The sequence below is a fragment of the Cupressus sempervirens genome, chromosome 7, assembly GCF_028749045.1.
Source record: "Cupressus sempervirens isolate cs-2001-9-10 chromosome 7, ASM2874904v1, whole genome shotgun sequence".
In the NCBI taxonomy this organism is placed as follows: domain Eukaryota; kingdom Viridiplantae; phylum Streptophyta; class Pinopsida; order Cupressales; family Cupressaceae; genus Cupressus; species Cupressus sempervirens.
The window spans coordinates 372,834,299-372,842,549 of record NC_143124.1 but is presented as its reverse complement, the minus strand read 5'-3'; positions in this window follow the sequence as shown (position 1 = coordinate 372,842,549).

The following is an 8,251-nucleotide window of genomic DNA, read 5'->3' as shown; positions in this document are numbered from 1 at the left end:
CCAATTGTCCCATTAAGATTGATTGGTTGGAGTATGTCTTATCTTATCCCTGACCAATTTGGTACCCAAGGGCATAAAATCAAAATCTCACATCTAGAGGACATCAGTGCCCTCCACATCTTGCTCATATGTCCATTGTTGCATCACATCTTCTGAAGTTGTAGTCTAGATGGGTTCCTCAATGATAGATGGAGGTGTGATGGTGGAGCTTCTTGTCCTTTCTTACTCTATAGCTCTTGCAAGTTGAGTTCTTTAGTTCAAAGGTAGATTTTATTCTTCATCATCATCCTCTTCTACTACTTCTTTAGGGATTGGTTTGGTGATTGATGGGAAAAGGATCACTCTCCTAATAACCTTTTTTCTCCATTTGACTAGAGTCTTGATCTTTCTTTTCTTAGGAGTTGAGGGGGAGATTTGTTCTATTTTTTGAGGTGGAGATACCTCTTGTACTTCAATTTTTGCTTCCCCTTAGCCTTATTTAGCTGGTGGCACTTGAGGAATGTCATGGGTCTCCCCTGCTCCAACATTTTTTGACAATTGTATATTTCTTCTCCCTATTGTGGAGGTGCTTGAGTCACTTCCTCTTCATGCTTGGCTTGTTGAGGGGAATTCCTCTTCCTTTTTCCCTTAGCTTTACCTTTTGGAGCCTGATAATACCCAATTGGGCTATCAAGTTGGTACACCATTTCTGGTCTTATTGGTGACTAGGCTGTAAATATTAGCACTGTAGCTTTTGCTCCTCTACATTTAGTTGGATGAGAGTAAGCATGGAAGATCCCTATTTTAGGAATTGGATTAAGTTTGAAAGATCACTTGATCCAATCATTTATCAATTTGATGATGTTTCTTTCCCTATGATTAATGTCTGAGATTTCTTCATTCTCAATCTTGACATTCATTATAGGTCTATCACCAATATTATCCCTATTGAGCAATGGATCAAGAAGATCTTCTATATACTGTTGCACAATCTTCAATGGAATCTTAATCTTCAAGGCACTCTTTGCTAGGTATAGAATCATCCTACAATAGTCCCTTATGCAGACATCATAGTCATTTGTGGCATTGATCTAGTGCTCTTCAAGGGCATCTTCATGCTGAAATGTTTTACCTACTAAGTAATGCACTCTCTCAATTTTATCAAAATAGGGCCGAGGGGAATTATACTCATCCAAGGGATATTGATCCCATTCATACTCAAAATATGGAATTTCTTGCCTTTGATTCACCCTAAAAGGTCCTATAGCCATAGGCCACATCCAACATATTTTGTGTAGATTTATAACTCTATCATATATAGACAAGAGTTGTTGAGAGATCTCCAGGGGAATAATTCTATCACTGGGATACCTAAATAACTTCTTAGGTTTGAGAGTTATAACCGCTACCCTCAAATATGTAAATGTTCAAAATAGGATATAGTAAGCTCTGACTTTTGATATCTTTGCAGTTTCCTTCATTGACATCCTCTTCATATAATCCCCCTCTATAAACTAGATTACTGTGAATATGAAAGCATCATTTACAATCCTATATTCCTTGCTTTGCTCTGAAAGCTTCTTGTTTACCAGCTAAGAATCTACAATATAAGGCCATGCATTTTCCTCCTGCATGCTACCCTTATTATAGATCTCTAGATAATTTGTCGCCCTTGTAGCTAACAAGTACACCAAGTATGATGTCATGTAAAACCTTTTGTTATTCTTCACTACCACTAGCTACTCTCCCAAGTTCTTGCTAAGAATGGAGGACCAATCAAGTGGCATCTTCACCGTTTTGATGGTCTCGATAAAATGCACCATTCATATGTTCAAATGTATAAAACTGGGCAAACCCATGCCTCTGCTCAAGAGTATGATCAAGTATCTAATATCTTCCTTCATGTAACCTCATGTCATATCCACGTTTCCTACTTTTTTCCCTAGAGGATTCTTCTCAATCAGATATGATGACTGTATGATTTCAAAGGCTTCCTCCACATGTTCCCTACACCATCTCTCAGCTTGGTGATAAGTGAATCTAATAAATTGATCCACCCATGGAAGATGGAATACCTTCTCTATACTATTGGGTTAGAGATAAAGGATAATCTCTCTAGTTATGCTCTTGACAACCCTTTCTTCGAGAACATATCTTTTTGCTATTGCTATTGTTATGCTCTTCTACCTTTAGCTAGATAGGCTTGACCATGGAAGATCACTATTTCGCGAATTGGATTAAGTTTGAAAGGTCTCTTGATATAATCATTTTTCAATTTGATGATGTGTCTTGCCCTATTATTAATGTTTGAGTTTTCTTCTTTGTCAATCTCAGCATTTATTATAGGTCTATCACCAATCTTATCCCTATTGAACAATGGATCAAGAAGATCTTTTGTATCTTGTTGCACAATCTTCAATAGAATCTTAATCTTCAAAGCACTCTCTACTAGGTATAGAGTCATACTACAATAGTCCCTTATGCAAACATCATAGTCATCTGTGGCATTCATCCAATGATCTTCAAGGGCATCTTTATGCTGAAATGTTTTACTCACTAAGTATTGTACTCTCTCAATGTTATCAAAATAGGGCCAAGGGGAATTATACTCATCCAAGGGATACTAATCCCATTCACACTCAAAAGATGGAATTTCTTAGCTCTGATCCATTCTAAAAGGTCCTATAGCCATAGGCCACATCCAACACATTTTGTGTTGCTTTCTAACTTTGTCATACATAGACAAGAGTTATTGAGAGAATACCTATTCAAACTACATATCTTGCTTGAATTAACCATTTTGATGATTACATGTCAAAATTCCAAAAGATCTTTGAGAACAAAATAATCCATGATCAAAAAGTAAGACCTAACATTGCTATAAAATTTCATGGAAAACTGTGAAGTCTTTTACTAGGATACCTAGGGAGCTTCTTAGGGCTGAGAGTTGTACTCACTACCCTCAAATATGTAAATGTTTGGAACTAGATATAGTAAGGTCCAAGTTCTGATATCTTTGCAACTACCTCCACTAACATTCTCTTTGCATAATCCCCCTCTATAAACTGAATTATTGTGAATATGAAAGCATCACTTACAATCCTATATTCCTTGCTCTAGTCTAAAAGCTTCTTCTTTACTAGCTAAGGATATACAATATAAGGCCATGCATTTGCATCTTGCATGCTACCCTTCTTATAGAGCCTTGAATAATTTTTTGCCCTTGCAACTAACAAGTACACCAAGTATGATGTCATGTAAAACCTTATGTCATTCTTCACTACCACTAGTTGCTCTCCCAAGTTCTTGCTAAGAATGGAGGCCTAATCAAGTGGCATCTTCACCATCTTGATGGTCTCAATAAAATGCACCATTCATATGTTCACATGTCTAGAAGTAGGAAAACCCATGACTCTACCCAAGAGTATGGTCAATTATCTAATATCTTCCTTCATGTACAATAGTGTTATATCCACTTTTCCTTCTTTCCACCCTAGAGGAGTCTTCTCAATGGGGTATGATGACTCTACGATTTCAAAGTCTTCCTCCACATTTTCCCTATACCATCTCTAAGCTTGGTGATAAGTCAATCTAATAAATGTATCTACCCTTGGAAGATGGAAAACATTCTCTATAGTGTTGGGTCAAAGATCCAGGATGATCTCTCTAGTTATGATCTTGAAAACCCTTTCTTTGGGAACATATATTTCTATTAGTGCCATGATCAATTCTAATAGCTATACTAAAATTTGATGTGATGTTGCATTACCTAGTCTTGATTAGATCAAGGTGGATATCATGGGAGACCTTTTTGTTGGTTTGTTTCACAATGTTAGGAATGCACCCAAATCTGTGTGTCCTAACTTAGTGTCTTGAATCTTTGAGTACTCATCCTAGAATCTCAATTTTGTTAGTACACCTTGAAACTTGAACACTACGCACTTTGGAAACATCTTTTTTGCAAGGGAGGATGATGAAGATGCTATCAAATCTATATAAAACTAATGCCCATTAGCCCAAAGTCATAGAAAACTTAATTAATCACACCCTAGTACTAACACGAACCAAAACCCTAAAAACTAGCTATTCAAAAGCACCAAAAAACCCTTAATAATACCCCTAGGATACAAAAAATGGCACACCTAATAGGTGCACCTAGTGTGCCTTTTTATTACAAAATCCCATATTATGGGGTGCACTGATGCACACCTCATGTTTCACTTGGGCATTATTATTATTTTTAAAGTATGCGTACTAGCACACCTAATTGGGTGTGCTACCACACATCTTATTATAAGCTTGTTTCACTTGTTTAAATTTTTTAAAGGTTTTTGTTAGGAAGAATAAAGTGTGTGTAGTGGTGAACCTAATTAGGTGCCCTACTATGCACCTCAATCTTGAAGTTTAACATTTTTTGTTTTCTTTGTGTTTGTGTAGGGCAAAGGTAGAGGAGGTGCACCTCAGGAGGTGCAGGACTATGGTGATCGGAACTCAGAGAAAAAGAAAATAACAAGAAAATAAGTGTGGAATAATGGGGTCCCCTAGGTTGTATAGACTTAGGGATCCACGCACCCCTTGGTTCTACACTGCTGCGCATCACCAAGGGTGATGTCCCTTTTCCACATGTTTAGATACACTAGTGCACCTATTTGGGTGTGCTAGTGTGCCTTTTTTCTTTGCAAAAAAGACTTAGCACTATGGATTCTGACTTTTTAGAAATTGATTTTTGAACTAAGACCTAGGTTGGGTTAAAAAACACCAGATGAAATCCTTAAAAAGACTCAAACCCCTAGACTAGGGTTCCAGAAAGATGAAAAAATAAAGTAGGTGGTCCCCATTTCTAGTCAAAATAGAGCATGTGTTCTGAAACTACAGAAAATAGCCCTAAAAAAATGAAGAAATTACAAATGCATTTCTTCATCAATGAACATTGTTCTAATATGTGTCAAACACCAACTAAATTGTGATACTGCAAGCGTAGTTCAAATCACTTTATAGTCAAAAGCTCAAAATCTCAAATCTCCAAGTTCAATGTGTGTTTAGTGTATTTATTTCCTTTGACATCTTAAAGTGCAGTCTATCAATTTCCAACAACTTGGAATCAATCTTCCACCCATCTGATCCATTCATAAGGGATTTTGATGAAATTTATTTATCAATCCTTTTGTCTGACTAGATGAGAGAATTAGTTTTGAGGGCTCTTGGTAGGTTGTCACTTTTTCATTTGAAGTCCTAGGGAATCTTTTAAATATTTTCTCCTTGTAGCTCATAGTGCCACCATTTGATTTTTTGATGAAGCAATGTTTTGGTACTAGATAGCTTATTTAGAGGTCATATCCATAAAATTAGATTACCTTTTCTCAAACTTTGTAGAATCCTTCATTCTTAACACCTTACTTTCCTTATTTTTTTATTTTCTTTCTATATCCCAAACACACTTAGATTGTGTGACCAACACATTGGTGTCATTTCTTGGATTCGATCTTTTGGGAACATTCCTTGCATTCCTCTTTTAAGAACTTTTAGAAACTCTCATGATAAATAATGATCTTAGTAATTCCTTTAAGAACACCCTTCTATTTGAACTAGTCAGGTTTGGATCATCCCTTTCTTTCTTTAACTTTGGTTTAAAAAAACTTGAGATAATCGATCTTAAAATTTTCAAAGTGTTGAGAAACTTATTGATCTTCAATTCTGAATTCAAGATTGAAAGTCCCCTATTACTCCAAGTAACATCCATTCCCTAGTTGGTATAAGAAACAAAATCATCAAAATGTTTTCACAAAGAAAAACCTCTTCCTAAAAGTTAGAACCAAAAGAATGGTTAGTAAGATACGTCAAGATAAAATTTTGAGTGCACCTAACCCTTGGATTGATGCAACCTTGAAAACAAACACACAATTGAAATAAAACACACAACTAAAAAGAAACACACTTGCAAAAATAAATGCATTTACAAAAATGAAATCTTTTTTTTTTCCTTTTATCTTCTAGGCTTCAAAGTAATGTTTTAAAAACTTCCCATCAACTAGCAACAAAACCAATTCCCTCTATAAGGAACTCAGCCTAAAAGTGTTTTCTTTTAGAATTTATGTGATTTGATAAGGACCAATCCACAAGTGTTGAAACTTTGTGTGGTTGCCCAATTTTTCTTTTTCCTTGTCCAAAAGTAGAACAAGGTCGGATATCTTGAAAGATTTTACTGTGGTCCTCTTGTCAAATCATCTCTTGATGAAAACTTGATGATTTTCCATATGCTCCAAAGCAAAAATCCATTTTTTGTCCATCTCTAAATGATTCATCAATCTGATTTGTACTCTACCAACATCTTCATCATATCTACTAATGAACTTCAAAACAAGAATCCTAAGGTTAAGTGGAAATACGAGCTCTTGCCTATAGATAAGTAAATATGGAGATGTCCCCAAATCATTTTTGACCCTTACTCAATCTATCCACAACACATATTTGAGTTGTGTATGCTAATTTTTAGGATTCTTGTTCAACAAACATCTTATTACTATGATCAAGTTCTTATTCATAGACTTGGCTACACCATTTCCTTGTGAATAATAATTCGAAGAGAACTTGATAATAACCTAATTTTTTAATACCGATTGAGTTAAGAATACTGATGCAAAACCTGATCCATTATCACATGCTAAGGAGAATGACATCCCAAATCTAGTAATAATGTGTTATTCCAAGAAGTCTCTAACCACCTTACCTATGTTATTTCTAAATGTCTCTACTTCTATCAAGCACACGTAGTAGTCAGTCGCTATGAGAATAAAGGTGTGTCAAATTGACAATGGTAGGTTCACTAGACCAATAAAATCGATCCCCCACTTTGTGAAGGGGCATATCTTGAATACTAGTTGTAATGGCATTGTAGGGTGTATTTCTTAGGTAGCACTAGTTTGACAAATATGACAAGTATGTACATGCTCAAAAGTATCTTTGAATATCATGGGCCAAAAATAACCCAATCTTAAAAATCATATGAGTAGTTGCTTTTGCTAAACCATGCCTTGTACCATACTTATGTTGAAATTGTTACAAAACTTCCTTTACTTGCTCGTATCCCAAGCATTTCAAGTAAATCCCTTCATAGCTCCTTTTGAATAATTTCCTATCATGCAACATGTAGGACTCACATTTCATTTTGAGTACCCTACACTATGAACTATTCATCCATCTAGGATACTAATTTTGTAAAAGATAGTAAACAATATCCTAGTACCAGACATCTATTATTACACCTTGATCAATATCAACTTAAGACAATACAATCCTTTTCTGATCATCCACATTTGTTTCACTTTCAAACTGGAATTTATTTTCATCTTCTATTTGATTGTCTAATATTATTTTGATAATCTTGGGCCTCTCACTAACTTCATGGATTATATCTCTAGATCAAATTCTTGAAGGATTGTCATCCATTTTCGTCATCTTTCACCAAGTTCATTTTGCATCAACAATGTCTTAACTGTCTCATTTTTCCATCCACTATCTCCTAAGGTCTATAAATCCCATTTGATGGTTCGTGCTAAGAGCTATTATCAAATACATAACTCTAGACACCAAGTTTGATCACATCTGAACCTACCACTTCAAGTACAAAGCTAAAATCTTCATTCCTTTTTACCTCTATTCATCAATGAATGATAATATCCAAGAATTTCAATATAAGAAAATGAGGAACCTTGCTTTCCATGAAGGGCTGCTCTTACTATTATATGAATATTTCAAGTCTAAAATAATAAGCAAGCAAATTAAGGAAAAGAAAGAGGAAAAAATGGTTAAAAGGGATTCGGGTGATATTGATGAAATTTACTCCCCTTTTGAGATTGAGGAGGTGGAATTGTATACGAATTTGAAAGATTATGAATCCCCTTAGCACAGTATGGAAAAGTCTCCCTATTTCATCAAGGAGGTTTCCACTCCCCATGAGACTGGGAGAGATACCTCTTTAGACAAAGGGTATAATGAACAGGATGATGGTGTGGAGATTGGGGATGATAGTATTGATGGAAAGGAGACGACCAAGGTTGAAAAAGGAAAAGATAGTAGGAAGAGAAAGTGGAAGATTATTATCAAAGTGCCTTTCGGTAGAGGCAAGGAAGCCATGGAGACTGCCAAGAATAAGAGGAAGAAGGAAGAAGTCAATAAGGAGAAGCAGGGTGAGGGAAGTGTGATGATGGAGGAGAACCCAATGGACAAGCCCGACCAGTAGCTTGACTTGGAACCCGGCCAGGGTTATGATGAT